The following is a 15,537-nucleotide window of genomic DNA, read 5'->3' on the forward strand; positions in this document are numbered from 1 at the left end:
CGTGGGTGAAAAAAGCGAATTAGGAGGGTCCTCCTCTTCCAGAGTGTGTCCTTTCCAGGAAGGCACCCCGAGCCTCCCCGTTGCTGTCGCCAGAGCTGCCTGGCACCGAATCACCGTGAGCTCGGTCCCCGGGCGGGCACGCCAGGCAGGGGACGCGACGGTGACTCACGCGGCCGCGCGCCCGCGGGAGGGGAGGACGGCTCACCTCCGGCCACGCGGGGCGAGGGGCTGCGCCGGTCGGCGAGACGCATGCGCTGCGAGCCGCTGCGCTCCCTCCCCGCCCACCCCAGCCTCCTCCCTCCCGGCTCTCTGCTGGCCTGTCTCCCTCTCTCCGTCGCCGGGTGCTGAAGTTGGGCGGATGGCAGCGAGCCGGCTCCTCTAGAGGACGCAGCAGCCCAGCCTCGCGCACCCTCGGACCGACCGCGGTGCGCTCACCCACACCCCAAGGCCACCCGGTAAGGCGCGACCTCTGAATGCCTGAGAGGATAAGAAATGACAGAAAAATGTCTGCTTTGCACTGATGGGTGGCTTTGATTTTTTTTTTTCTTTTCTCATTTTGCCTCCCCCCCCCATTCCCGCGGCGAGGGGGAGGTGCAGGAACTAGGGGGCGGAGGGGAGGGGGGGGGCGTCCGTCGCCAGTGCCCTGGCTGGGGAGACAGTGGGGTGCGCGGGTCTCGGCGGACAGCACCGCCCCGTGGCTCCGCGAAGTTGAATCCCGCGTGGCCCGCCGCAGGGCTCGGTCCACTTGCGTCCCCCGGGCTCCGCAGAGGGGCTGGACCGCTGTCCTGCCTGGGCTCGGTTTCGGGTGTCCGCGCTCCCGCTGGGAGAGAGCTCAACACCTCCGGGGACCGGGAGGAGAGAGGGCGCTGCGGTGGCTGGAGGGGGAGCGCGCAGGGCTTCGGGGTCCCCAGGCTTTTCGTGGCTGTTTGGTCTCAGCCGCGGACCACCTCGGATGGTCTCATTTCTCCCTTTATCTTTTGGTGCCTTTAGGGAAAATAACCGATTCAGGTGCGGATGATGGTTTTACAGATACCTTGAGCAGCTGCTGTGCGTGTGTGCGTGTGTGTGCGTGTGCGTGCGTGTGTGTGTGTGTGTGTGTGTGTGTGTGTGTGTGTGTGTGATGTGTGTGCGCGCAGAAGGTGAGAGTCTCTTTTGTTCCTCCCCCAGCCCTTAGTCTAGAGAAAGCGAGTTCTGGTGTGCGTGGCACCGAGTCGGTTTTAGGGCAATCTAGGGGGTGAGGACCAGGAACGCCCACCAGCCCCCAGCCGCTGCCCCGCTGGGTGCATCACAGACTTCCTTGCGGTGGGAGCTGGTTCTCCTGATTACAGATGGATCACAGCTTCTAGCTGCTTCCTCGCTAGCTAGTCTCCCTCCTCTTCCTCCTCCTCCTCCTCCTCCTCCTCCTCCTCCTCCTCCTCCTCCTACTCCTCCTCCTCCTCCTCCTCCTCCTCCTCCTCCTCTCTTTTCTCCCGCTGCCGCAGAGGCTGGGCGCAGACACTTTCCTGTTGTCTCCTCTTCTCCCTACCTCTGTGTCTCTGTGAAAAATGTCGGAGGACCTGAGGATGGCGGAAGGACAGAGCATCGGGTGGAGACCTGCTCCTGGTTAGCAGGAGGCAGCTTGCTGCGCCACTCACTCAGTCTGAGGGCTCCCAGAGACTGAGCAAGGGTCACCTGGTATAAAAGATACAGGTTCGAGACCAGCTGTGCTGCTGCTTCTTCCACTGAGAGCTGGGGATGCAGGCTCACTTGCAAGATTCTGGTTGCCCAGGAACCCTGCCCCTGGCTCCGAACATAGTGTTTCCAACACTCCCGGCTCCCTATTGATCCTTCAGTAAATTCATCCTTCTGTGTCTTGTCTGGTGAACTTTGCAAGCTTTTAGCTGTTCCTTTCCATCTCCTTAAACCGGGGTGGTGGGGGTGGGTGGGTGGGGGAGTTTAAAACGGGATTCTGTCCATCACGGGTTGGCTATCACAGATAAAGAGAAACCTTAGTTTGGTTCCCATCTAGGATAAACTGGTCCATCTGCATTTCTGGCTCTCAGGCACACTGGTTTTCAGGGTGGTGAACCTTTATGAAAACCGTTTAATTGGCAAATCGAGAAATAAATTTTTGCTCCCATAATGAAGACGATATTTTCCTCATAGGTTCTGAGCTACTAGACGCTGTATGTATTAAAGACTTCACAAACTGTGAAGTTCTTTAAATTCTTTGTATGCATTTCTGAAATCTGTTTTAGTAACAGTAGCAGTTATGCATGGGACATGCATTGCAACACTGATAACTAATCAAAGGATAATTCATACTCAAGTCACATGACTGAGAAGTTTGACCTTCTGTTAAGTTACTATTATGAAGCAGCTTCTTCTGTTAGCATGAACCAAAACTGTAGTTAGCCCACTAATGGCAGCATAGATTTATTTACTAATTTATAATCTTAAGGACTGTATTTAGGACCTGTGGATGAGGTTTATTTACAGTTTGGGGAGCAAAGAAAACAAATGTTTATTATTACAGAAAGAGAGATAATTTGTTAAATGAGATGCCTGTCCTTGGGAATAACACCTGAACCCAGATCCCCCGGTAGCCATTTTCCCTTTTGAAATTATCTCCAAAAGATAAAGAAAGCCACTCACTTTAACACAAGCAATGTATGGTGTTCGTTTTGCCCATTTCCCTTAATTTTGCCTGTGTTGCCTCAACGACTCCATGGGTTAGTCCCTACTTTGGGCTCTGTGCTCATTTTTAAGGCAAATAAAAAGCTTTCCCTCCTCAGTTTTGGAGGCTGTAGTGTCAATGGTCTAAATCCGTCATCATTCCTAAGGATTTCTTAATCTTTTTCATGAAAAATAAGTCTCACTAGCATACCCTGGTGTTAGACACTTCGAAAGCAAAAAGCCACATTCTTATTTGGCTTTATTAAACAGCTAAATAGAAATGATCTCTGTCCTAACTGATGAACATTCTGCTGACTCACAGACTGAAGGGTAAGGAAGAACTTAGGTGTGAATGTTCTGCTGGGAAGACAGGGGATCTTGCATTAGAAGTCCATTTGCTGAAATGCATGGGCTTTCCTGGAGACATAGACACTAGCAGTGAAGCATGGAGCTGAAAGGGATGGGAATCCAGACTACAGCATTTCTGCAGGGGATTTGGATACCAGGTTCTGTCTACAGAACAACGAAGATACTTCACTCTCCAGAAGAGAAAATGTGAGAATCAGTAAATTATCTTCTGATTACTAAAACAAATGCATCATTACCTCTAAGTAGACAGTGGGATGTTTGATGTGAGATTGATGGAGATATACTGTCCATCTTTCCTGTCTCCCCTCACTTCAATTTATCCTCTCTAAAGACATTTTAGTAACTTAAAAATAAATCCACTTAGATTATTATACTTGCTGCTGTGCCAGCACCTAGCACAGTAACTAAGAAGGGGAAGTATTAAATATTTCCAAAATGAGTTAACTTTGCAAAATTGCTGTGGCTCAGAAAAGTCTTCCGACCTGCCTAGCTGAAACTGTGGGCTCCAGGTTCAGTGAGAGACCTTGTTTCAAAAACCACGGTGGCATGAGGGGAGACGGCTTAAGTGATAAGAACGCTGACTTTGAAAACACGAGGACCTGAATTCAGATCCCTGTCATCCACATATAAGCAAGGCATGTTCTGAATGCCTATAACCTCAACACTGGGTTTCAGGAAGACAGACAGGAGGATCCCAGAACTTGTTATCAGTCAACCTGGCAGGAACTGCTAATGCCAGATTTAGTGAGAGACAGTCTCTCAAGGTGGAGAAAAGAAGTCTTCCTTTGTGTGTGTGCACACATGCGCATGCACACATTCATGTTCTTTACTAAGTACCCTCACTGAAATTATGCCCGTGGTCCCACATCTTGGAGGCAGCAAGCTTTAGAATTGTGAATACATTCTCCTGATATAACATTTATAGTATTGATTTGCTTCTGGTGATAAAACCACAATTGCTTATTTTAGATCTCCTGGAACACAGGAACTGATATGAAATGAGGACACATGGATATAATAAACACAAATTTTCAGTCAAGACATCTTTGGTTTATGTCCTGATTCCTCCATTTAGTGACTTTGTTATTCAACTGTTACTCAGTTTCCTCCTGTGCAGTGATCCTGGGCTAGCTTAAAGCACAGATAGAGTACACATACAGGAGATGTACTTGACCACCAATTCATCTATGCATAGGCAAGCCATCATTTGAATAATTGACTTGTGTTGAACAGCAATATTCTTGCTCTTTTAAAAAAAAAAATCCTCTTAAGCCAGGCGGTGGTGGTGCACGCTTTAAATCCCAGCACTCGGGAGGCAGAGCCAGGCGGATCTCTGTGAGTTTGAGGTCAGCCTGGGCTACCAAGCAAATTCCAGGGAAGGTGCAAAGCTACACAGAGAAACCCTGTCTCGAAAAAAAGAAAAAAGAAAAAACAAACAAACAAACAAAAATCCTCTTACCTTGTTACTGTTTCTGAATTTTAGTGTCATATAGTGACTGCAAAATAACTCACTTTAGGCATGGCTTAATTTATTGGACATTCTTTTTATTTGTGAGCTTTTATGTTCTTTCTAGTATTTTCCTATTTTAACTGATGTGTGCCTTTATTCTCTTATCTTTTATGCATACCTGTAATGTATCTGTTTCCCTTAGGTTTGATAGGTACACTATCTAATTCTTATCAGCATATGTTTCTTTTTTTTTTCAAAAACCCATTGCTAAGTTGGTAGATAAAATTAATATTTTTCAATTTTTCACATTTTACTAAGAAAGAAAATTACCTTGTGACGTGCTTGTGATCATTTTCTTTCTTCAAAGGTGACTTGCTTGTGTCACTTACCTGCTTGCATATATAACACTATTCAAACGTTGTTTTGTTCCTGGAGTGATAATAGTGATGTCTTTTAAAAAGGAAACACAAACAAGGAAAGGCCATGCTCAGTGGCAAAGAGTGTGTGTGGCAAATATTAGAGAAATCACCGTGGCTAACCCTGAAGGATTGGAGCCAGATCAGTTGGGAAGTCAGGAAAGCATAGCTCTAGGAGCTCATGCCCTGGTGTCCAGGCTTTCATTCCAGCCTGCCCAGTTCCTTTCAGAATCTGAGCACCCGGTCACTGAATTGTTTTCAACCATACACTTTAGTATGGATGGTTCAATATAAAGAGTTCCCTGGCTGTTGCAGATTATTTCTATCAGTTGCTGATGTTGTAAAGAGCACATCCCAGTTTCAATGGATTAAAAAGAAGATGGGCATGATAGAGATCTTATGAGGGGATTCAGTGAAATTTTCGTCAAAATAAAATAATTAAACTGAGTTATAAAATCATGTCAGGTTAGTATTATATCCTATCCTTAAATGTCAGCTGCATGTAAAATTTAAACATTTAAAGGCAAATGTCTAATTTATTGCACTAATGATTTTTATGTCCAGAGTGTGTATATTAATTATGGTTTTTGTTACTGTAAGCAAACACCATGACCAAAAGCAACTTAAGGAAGAGTGTATTTAGCTTATATTTCCAGGAGACTAAATGTCTGAAATGGCAGGGAAGGCGTGCCTGCCGGAGCAGGAAGCCGATATTCATCACAACCACATGCAGGAATTGAGGAACAAGCACTGACTGGGAGTGAGCTCTATACTCTCAAAGTTTGCTCCAGGGAAGGACTTCCCCCAGCAAGACTCCACCCCCTCAAGGTTCACAGCCTCCCAAACAACACTGCAAGCTGGGGAGTCAGTGCTCAATTACACAAGCCTCTGTGGGATATTTCTCATTCAAACTGCCACAGTTGTACCTCGTGAATCAGTGGGCTTTTAAAAAACTTAATTTTATGAATGTTTTTATTAATGTGTGTGTGAGAGAGAGGGGAGGAAGAGAGAGACAGAAAGACAGAGAGAGAGAGAGAGCATGCCATGACATATGTATAGAGGTCAGTTTTCTCCCTCCATCCTTACTTGATCTCCAGGATCAAGCTCAGGTCTAGAAGCTTGCACAGCCAGCACATTTACCTGCTGAGACACCTTCCCTGCACAAAGCAATGACCTTACGACCTCATAGTTTTGACTTTTAAAATTCTATGACTTAAGACAGACTTAGTTCCCAAAGTTTAATCACTGAACTTGGAAAAAATCTATGGCATTCTCTAAGAACTAAATAAACTGCTGAGCATAAAATGTTATAATCATCAGATATTTGCATTTACTTACTGTAGTCAAATGCAGTGATTCGGGAGTGAGCCTGAACTTTCTAATGATAGGTGGGAGGTCTTTATGAGCAAAGCGGCGGGAAATGAAATCCTGTTTCCAATAGAACTAAATTTGAGTTGTTACTTATGTAGATGTGCAAGGTTTTCATAAGAATTATACAAGTATCTTGTGTACTGGGAATTCTAGCAAGAGGTATTGATGTCCAAAATCCCCCTTGACTTTCTCAAACTTTGCATGTGACATTTTCTTTTAAATCCCTTTGTCAATAAATATAATTTTATTATAGACAATGAGTGTGGTTCACAAAGCAAATATTTACTTCCTTATATTGGACCAAAGGCTTTTTTATAGTACTGCTGATTGGCTATTGCAATATACAGGTTGCAATGCAAGAGCTGTGGCATCACAATAAAACAGGCACAGCCCAGAGGAAAACTATGGCATCAGTGACGGAACCAGATAAGTGTTTATTCGACTTCTTCAGATGGCGTTGGTCTTAGTTAGCCAATGGAAACTTCACTAGGCCCACACTGTATCAGCTCATTTGGTCTCAATGAAAAACATGGGGTTTTTTTTTTTTTTTTTTTTTGTATATTATAAAAAGTTTTGCCAGGCATGGTGGTACAATCCTTTGACTCCAGCATTGAGAAAACAGACAAGAAGATCTCCGTGCGTGTGAGCCAGCCTGGTCTACATAAAGAGTCCTGGGCCACCAGGGCTACACAGTGAGACCCTGTCTATCTAATTATTAAGTCAAGTTTAGTCCAAGATATCTACCCCTTATCTCTATTTCCCCCAAATTTTTGTACAATATATTCTGAGTATAGTTTCCTCTCCCCTATCTACTCTCCCATCTCCTCCCCATCTTCCCATCCATCCAACTCCATGCCTCCCTTTAGAAAACAGGCAAATAAAGAAAAAAATAGGCCAGGTGGTGGTGGCACATGCCTTTAATCCCAGCACTCGGGAGGCAGAGGCAGGTGGATCTCTGTGAGTTCGAGGCCAGCCTGGTCTACAGAGTGAGATCCAGGACAGGCACCAAAACTACACAGAAAAACTGTCTCGAAAAACAAAAATAAATAAATGAAGAAGAAGAAAAAAAGAAGAAGGAGGAGGAGAAGGAGGAGGAGAAGAAAAATCATAAGAAACAAAGAAGAAGAAGAAAAATCATAAGAAACACACACGCACAAAAACCCAAACCCATAAAAACATGAAACCAGAAACTATACTATAAAAGCAAAAGACCAGTAAGAGTAGGAAAAAATCTACAAAACCACCATTGATCTCACTTTGTGTTAGCCATCTACTGCTGAGCACGGAGTACCTACTAATTGTTTTATTTCAATTAGTCAAAATTTAAGTCTGACATTTTGACATTTCATTTAAATAACAGGTGTAATCAACATGTGGGAAATCGCCTTGACAGAGATTTTTGGTTTTTTTTGGTTTTTTTCGAGACAGGGTTTCTCTGTGTAGTTTTAGTGCCTGTCCTGGATCTCGCTCTGTAGACCAGGCTGCCCTCAAACTCACAGAGATCTGCCTGGCTCTGCCTCCCGAGTGACAGAAATTTTAAAAGCAGAGAACGTGACTTGTAGGCACATCCAAGGCTTTTATTGCAAATAACTCGTTTAGCCCTGATTCCTTTTTAGCCCGGTCCTCACCGCTATCTATAACATTGAAAATGATAATTTTCATAAAATGCTGAAGGAGTGAACTCGAGGATACATCTATGTAAAATGCCTGTTAGACTGGCAATCTCTCAGCAAGCATTACATACTCTTCTGTGGTTAAATGAACACAAGAAACACTGCATGGATGATACCCATGTGAAAGATTTCACTTTCCTAGGGGTCCTTGTCTTAGCCAAGGGGCCCCTATCCATGCAGAAGCCTGTCTCCCTGTCTGTTTCTTGTTTTCTCTTTCTCTGACTAGTTTGCCTAACCATTGAAATAAACACTTTTCAGTCATTCATATTTCCAGTAGCTACTATGTTAGGCTCCATGGTATGAATTTTAGATGCAAAGATTAACTACATGTGACCCCTGTGTCTAAGAAATTCACATGGATTTCTTCCTCAACACACTCTTTTAATTTTATCTCATAGGACTGGGGCCTTCGGGGTCCGAGTCGCCCCCGATACCACGTGAAAGCAGTCGGCAAGGAGTTCCTTAGGATTTAGGAATTTCAGTTAGTTGATCTCAACGTTTAGAAGACTCTACCCCTAAAGGGCAGGGGGGCTGCTAAGGAGAGAGTCGAAGACAAGAAGAAAAGCAGGAAGTGGTTTTACTGGTGCCTGGCCAGCGATTGAGCAACAGCCACCAAGATGTAGCAGTCTTAAGCCTCTTGGTGAGCTTACAAACCTGGAGATTCTCCAGCTTCTGCCTCTTCTGTTCTATGCCCCTCCTCTATTCAAAGTGCCTTTCGGGTGACTGTCCTGAAAGGGCTTAAGATGTCCTGAAGTGTTGGCATCAGATGTACTAGGAGCCAGCATATTGCCCATGTGCTGCTATAGGGCCTATGGATTAGAATGCTGTGCGTTGTTTCCTTCTGATACTATTCCCATTCCATCTTTGACAATGAATGTTCTTTGAGAAATAGAACAGAGGTCCCAATTGCAAGATGTTTCCCTTTTTAATTAACCAACTTTTTTGTGTGTATGTGAGACAGGGTCTTACATTGCTTAGGATGGCCTTGAACACAGTGGGTAGCCAAGGATAACCTTTACCTCCTAATGTTCCTGCCTCTGTGTTCCTGCATGCTAGAGTTACAGGTATTTGCCGTGATGCCAGAATACTCCTTTGAGAAAGAAAATTTTGATTTTGGAAACATAAAAATATCTTCAAAATTGACCTGTTGTAATCACTAGCGTGATTTCTGAATCTACTGCCCAGATTTATCCTGATCTTCAAAGGTTTGATATGATCTGTAGAACAGTAAAGATGTAATCGTCCTCAGCAATGTTACGCACACACCATTAGTTTGCTTATCTGTAGTAATAAAAGATGTCCACACTAGGAATGATGAACTTGAAGATAAGTGGAACCCCTGTCAGCCACTAGATTCAACACGCTTGTCATTAAATCTTCAACTGGGTAGTTAATAACAATGTGTGCTTATTTGAAGTTTGAACCTATTTCTTTTCTAAATCACTGCTCAGCATGATTGTGCCACATTTTGCTTGTTATGTCTCAGTTGTGTGTGGCCAAATTTGACAGGATAAATGCAAAGGAAAAAAATGCAAGAGCTTTCCTGAAGGCCCTAAGGCATAGACCTACATGGATCAATATGTAGTAGCGTGTGTCATTTATAAACTGGCATACCTTACTGTATTGATGCTCTGTGAATCAATGTCCAAGACCTTAAGTTAAAGTATTGAATACTCTACTGGGAGATGCAATATTCATACTTTCCTACCTGCGCTTTAGTGAAGTTTGACATTTGACTCCCCTGCCCCTTGTTAGTATTGTTAGTCATAGTACCAAGAAAAGTATGACTGTGTGTGCATTGCATGAGTGTGTGTGAGTTGTATGTGTGGGTGTTATCTGTGTGTGTACACATGTGTAGGTGACGCACTCACCAGTGTGGGTACATATGAAGATAAGAGAATGTCTTCCTCAGTCACCTCACCATATTTTCCAGGACATCTTTCACTGAACTTGGACCTCATAGTTTTGAGGAGGATGGTTGACCAGAGAGCCCCTAGAATTGGCTTGTTCAGCCTTCCCAGTGCTGGAATTATGGGTGTACATGGCTGCACTCAGATCTTTACTTTTTATGTGGTACTGCAGATCAGAACTCAGAACTCAGAACCTCAAATGTCTACAACAAGCACCGTACCCAGTGAGCCATCTCCCCAGCCTCTCATGCAGATTATTTCTAAATCTATAAATTGAGGAAGAAGGTATACAAACTCTTTTGTTTCTCATTTCTACCACATCTGGAAACCATTGACATATACTGTTATTTTGTGTGTTTTAAATATATGCTTGTTATTAAACTTTGTGCACAAATGTGTGCATGTGCACATGCGCACACACGCACTTTCTCAAGTTGGTTCTCTCCCGTCATCATGGATTTCAGGGCTTGAACTCAGAGCATCACACCTGTGTGGTAAGTGCCTTTACCTGCTCTGCCAACCTGCTAACCCTATTTGATGTTATTTAGAGGACTGAAAGATAAGCTCTCATCAGAAAATTTAAACCTATCAATGCATCGCTCTCTCTGAACACAAATGTCTTAGTCTATCAGGACAAATTAAAACACCAACAAATTTAAAAAGAAAAACACACATAATGACGTTTTGTTACCTATTTGGTGTCCAAGGATAAACTGCCTGGTTGGTCCCATCTGCGCAAAGTTATGAATAACTAACGCTGGCAATTTTCATTCAAGCTATAGAAGGCCATGCTTCCTCTATCTGCTCATATCAAGTAAACCCAATTTCCACTGGTGAAGAAACTGTCTAGATAAAGTGATCTTTAGTAAAGTCAGTGTCTAATGATTTACCTGTATTTATAGAAATGAGTGAGTTCATTGAAAAATATGCTTATGTAATGATCTAATACTGAAAGCCAAGAGATGGGAAATCCTTTATCGATTGGAATTACCTCCCAAGTGTAATATCTGGAGTAGATGATTCATGCCTCCGTACGTGGATGTGTGTGTGTGTATGTGTGTTTATTCATGGATGGAAAGGCAAACAACTGACGTGACGCTTATATGATCATAGCTTAGTGTTTGGGGAACAGCAAGTTACGTACATGAGAAGTAGCGAGGTGGCAGCTATGAGGTAACAGAGATTCAAGGGGAAAGAAGCAAGGCTGCGATCAGAAAATGAGACTCCCAGCTAAAACTCACTGTATTTTAAAGTATAATCCTGTTCACCGCATCATTACATAACTGCTACATTATGTAACCATGTCTAGTTTTGAGACTTCAGGCAACCCAGTCCTAAGAAGGTAATTTTCCCCATTAATTCAGTAATTTCGTTGACTAAACATCTGAGTGATGCAAGTAGGTTGTCATGAGGTAGAATTCCATTAAATAAATGTCAATTCCAGGAAGGAGAAAAAAACATGAAGCACTTCTTGCCCTGGTGTGTAGTTTACTGGAAATAGTTGACAAAATTTTATAAGTGATACCAAAATTCAGTCACATTGATAAAATATCTAGGCCACGTTTTTCTTTCTTATGTGCAACTGTTTGTGTATCTGACGTGTATAAGATCAGTTCTGGTTTTATGAGTAGACACACCCCTATGTATATGTAAATAGCATCAGTAAATTAATGTGCAAGCTAAGCTTTTCTTTATTGAATAACAGGGCAATTCAGTGACTTAACATCTAAACTATTAAGATTCCAGGGGAGTGACAAGTATGAATAGAGAAGCTTTTTCACTTATTGTCACTAAGATTATCTTGAAGAGAATGTCTGCTTGGGACTTAGTAGGCTTGCCAAAAGTGGTCACTCAGTGAAGCTGCTCATGATAGCTGAAGTCAACTTTGGTACTTAGTGCACTGACCTCTGAGCACTTAGCCCCAAAAGAATTCTAGTCTGGTTAGATTTCAGGGGGAAAAAAACGGAGACAATGTACCTGGCAGTAGAGCTCACAGAGTACAATCTAAAAAGCTAAGCTAACTGGGTGGTGGTGGCGCATGCCTTTAATCCCAGCACTTGGGAGGCAGAGAGCCAGGCAGATCTCTCTGAGTTCGAGGCCAGCCTGGTCTACAGAGCAAGATCCAGGACAGGCACCAGAAATAAATAAATAAATAAATAAATAAATAAATAAATAAATAAATAAATAAATAAATAAATAAATAAATAAAAAGTTAAGCTAGAGACAAGCAAACAGGATGGAAAGAGAGAGGACTCTGGGTTGAGTTTCCAAGTGTCCATATCTGACCTCCATGTTTTCTTCAGGTTCAGCCACTCATCAATGTCACCTCTTCTCTGTCCTTCCTTCTTATTCTTAATTAATGGATTGTGTAATTGGAGCCCTGATCTACAACCGGGAATACTAAAATTAAATAAGACCTAGCTGAGTCTCAAGGAGACTGAGGATGAATTGAAGAAAGGAGATATGTATCTTTTTATTATTAAAATAGTCTAGGAGAGAAATAAAATGCTATGTAAATTCAAGAACTGCGATCATGTTAGATAACTAAACCAGAATCTGGGGAACATTCATGGAGATTATGACTCTTTTTTTTTTTTTTTAAGTATGGAAAGATAGAATTTTGGTAAGCAAAGAGAGGCTTTCCTAGCTCAAGAGTAATAAAAACAAAGGTACTGAGTACTTATGTCTTGGAGACTTCAATACCCCATGGGCAATGGGCTGGGGCCATAATGCAGTGTCTAACATTTATAGGGCAGAGGAGTCTTGGGAAGATATGGGTTTTTGGTGGCGGATGAATCCCTATCTTGGGCAAGTTAGTCAGATACAACTGTTGAGGCAGTAGCAAGGTAATTGGCAAACCCCGGGAGTGTGGTGACTGGTTGACAGTCCATATTGCAGACAGAACGTTGCTTATAAACTTCCAACAGGAAAAGATTCAAACACACATTTTGACACTGGAGAGAAAGGTATCCTCAGAACAATAGCAACTGGTGGTTGTTGTCCTAATCCTGAAGACCTCATACTAATACCACTCTGTGTGCCGCTATTTACTGGGTTTATGATGAGACCCTAATTATTTTGGTCCTGTACCTCACTCAGGAAGACATTGCTGAACAATATAGGTGGTCTAAATAGAAGAAATACAAAATATCTTTTTTTTTTAATTTAGAAACTGTTGGGATCTCTTGTGCCTGAAGGTGTAGATGAGCATATTCTATATTTGAAAAAAAAATAGTAAAAGAATGTTTCGAAAAAAGTAGAGCTCAGCTGCCTATAAAGGCAGATTCATTGCCCTTTTCCAAGCAATGTTTACCATTCAGAGAGTCACTCCACTGCACAGTGGTCACGTGTTTACTTGAAGGTACTATTTCAATGTTATAGTCTGGCTAGCTTCTAAGCTAAAAGTTTAATCACAAGTGTACTGGGGCAAACACAGTCAGAAGTCTGACATACAGAAAAATTCAAGTCTCAAGAATGCTTTTCCAACCTCCAGCATTGAACTCTTCAGAAACACATGGTGAAGAACTCAACTCAGCTCTTGTTTGCAACAATGAAAAGAATTCTATGGCTTCATGTCACAATAGTGTTTTCAATTTTTAGAGAATCAAATCAAAATTACCACAAAAGCAACAATACAGTCCTATGGAATAATTCTGTAAACATGGTTTAAAACATACAAGCTTAAAATAATGTATGATTAGGAATGTATGTGATGCAGATTTCTGCTCTAGGTGAAAGTTTTTCTTTGTTATTCAGGTATCAAACAAGCTTTTTAAATTTAGGTCAAAAGATATCATAAACTTTTTAATCACAAAATTTTCCCTAGAGTTACACAAAGAGTGAGGAGAGGTGTTTGTGTGTGTGTGTGTGTGTGTGTGTGTGTGTGTGAGAGAGAGAGAGAGAGAGAGAGAGAGAGAGAGAGAGAGAGAGAGAGAGAGAGAGAGAGAGAGAGAGAGAGAGAGAGAGACTGGGAAAATTTAAAAATACTATGTGGCTCAATTTTCAATAGCCTAAGACATGTAGGAACTTGCAGGATGATGGAAGAAAGCAGACCTATGCTGCCTGTGGCCCTTCCAGGGTGGGAAGTTTTGTTTCCTTGATAAGCAAGCACTGTTTGTTGAAGGAGGGAGCTTGGGTGACAGGGAGGGTTTGGGAAGGGCACTCTAGCGGGCAGGTCTGTGTACTGGGGAGGAGAAGGGGTGTAACTTCCTCCAGGTGAGAGACAGTGCAGCCTGATCTCTGAAAAGAGGGCACTATGAGAAGATACTTGGAGCCTTCAGGATCCCATCAACAGAGAGACGTAGAGGATGTAATGGGAGCCTTAAAGCTAATGTGGAGGGTTCAATCCCGAATATTTGGGAAATAAGATACCACTAATGTGTGCAAAGACAAAGTGATTGAAGGCTTGAGATTGAAATAAAGTTTAGAAAACTGTTTGACATGTGTCAGGATTCTTACAGACACTATTGTTAAAAAGCCACAGGAATATCAAGAATGAACTTGGGCTGCACCAGTAGAGATGCACAGGTCAGAATAAGCAGTGACAATACTGTTCTCTTCTGCCAATCCATATCAAAGCTGGAATAGAGTAAAAATGATAAAAAAAAAAAAAACCTCATATATACACACACACACACAGAGATTTGCATGAGATGAGACTGAAGAAACTTGTGCTTTCTGAGACTGGAATAGAGTGGTTCCCCTGGAGGATGGGTGTGTTTTACCTCCTGGAGAGAAGCCATGGGAAATAATTAGACTCAATCAAAATTACCACAGTGCATAATGGAAGCAATAAAACCTCAAGGCGGAGGAGTTGAGCGGAGACAATATGTGCAATGCCCTGGCGTGCAGTGGCTGCTGGCGCATCTTAGTTCTCACTGTAACTCTCTGGAGTAACGTTGGGACCAGGGGACACACGGCATTGTGAGAGATTTAGCTTTCCTACTGGAGATAGCTTTGAAACAATCACAGCCTGCTAGGGAGGTGAGCTGCCTTGGAAGCTGTGCTAAGAGCGGAGGGGAGACAGACATTGGCAGAGATGTAATGATAGGGGAGATTTACAGAGTGGGAACCACAAATGTTCTTCTAATTCTGAGGTTCAAATGACCTCCCCATCGCCTCCCTCCGCCCCCTCCCCGCCCCCCCAGGGATTAGGAAATGGGTCTTTCCAAAAGAAAGACTGGGGCTAGAGATAAAAATGTTGAAGTCTCTAACAGATGCAGGAAGGGTAGGAAAGCTTGCAGTGGAAACCTGGGGCTTATATTGAATGGATGTGTGGGAAAAGACTGCACATGCACGCATGCGCATGCACATGCACATATATTCCACATATGTACATTCATGCATGAGGTCATCAACAACAAGAAGTGTTAAAGAAAGGATAAAGATTCTGCAGCGTGTTCAAGCCAAGGAAGTAGAGAGGGTTTTTTTTTTAACTAAATATACTCATATAGACATACAAATAAATTATATATTTGTATATGTATGTATGTATAAATCCTGTGAAAAGAGTTGAAAAAAAGAGAGTTTAAACCGAGAAGAGCAGCTAACTTATGCCGTGCAGCAGAAGTTTGAGTAACATCAAAACCAAGATGAACTGTCACGCTTTTGCCATGAGGCTGCTACTTGCCACGGTCTAGGATGCCTTTGTAATGAGGGATTTACACACTATCTGCTTTTGAAATTTTCAAGAA

At 42.7% G+C, this 15,537-nt stretch overlaps 1 protein-coding gene across 1 annotated transcript in view; it reads left to right on the forward strand.

The window, feature by feature from the left end:
* Window positions 1-276: 276 nt before the first annotated feature.
* The window catches only part of Rgs17 (regulator of G protein signaling 17), a 94,314-nt gene continuing 79,053 nt past the window's right edge, over window positions 277-15,537 (forward strand). The window contains exon 1 of the mRNA XM_052750931.1: window positions 277-455. The gene's annotated coding sequence lies outside the window, so the exon portion shown is untranslated. The remainder of the gene's footprint in view (window positions 456-15,537) is intronic.

This window comes from Peromyscus californicus, unplaced genomic scaffold (genome assembly GCF_007827085.1).
Source record: "Peromyscus californicus insignis strain IS unplaced genomic scaffold, ASM782708v3 Scaffold_22__1_contigs__length_63687245, whole genome shotgun sequence".
Lineage (NCBI taxonomy): Eukaryota > Metazoa > Chordata > Mammalia > Rodentia > Cricetidae > Peromyscus > Peromyscus californicus.